Here is a 407-nt window from a genome sequence, read left to right on the forward strand (position 1 = left end):
ATAATGGAATTTTACAGTGATGTTATTGAGAGATCGTAATCAATAAAAGGCCGCAAGCCTCCGTCCTTTTTCTCCACGAAGAAGAAACTTGAAACAGCAGGGGAAGTAGATGGACAGATGTAATCCTCCATGGCTTTCTCTTCCGGAATGGAGAGGGTATAGATCCTTCCTCTGGGCACTGGCATACCCGGGAGCAGATCGCTGGCACAGTCCCATGGCCGGTGTGGAGGCAGCTTGGAGGCCCATTTGGGGCAGAAGATGTCACTGAAGGGGGCGTAACATGGTGGAATGTTTATCGACTGTCTCTCAACTGGGCTTTTGATGGAGGTGGTACAGACGGGTAGTGGTTCTGGGAGAGGATTGGATAGAACAGGGAATCCAGACAGACAGCCTTAGAAACAGGATTC

This window comes from Carassius auratus, chromosome 14 (assembly GCF_003368295.1).
Source record: "Carassius auratus strain Wakin chromosome 14, ASM336829v1, whole genome shotgun sequence".
NCBI lineage: Eukaryota > Metazoa > Chordata > Actinopteri > Cypriniformes > Cyprinidae > Carassius > Carassius auratus.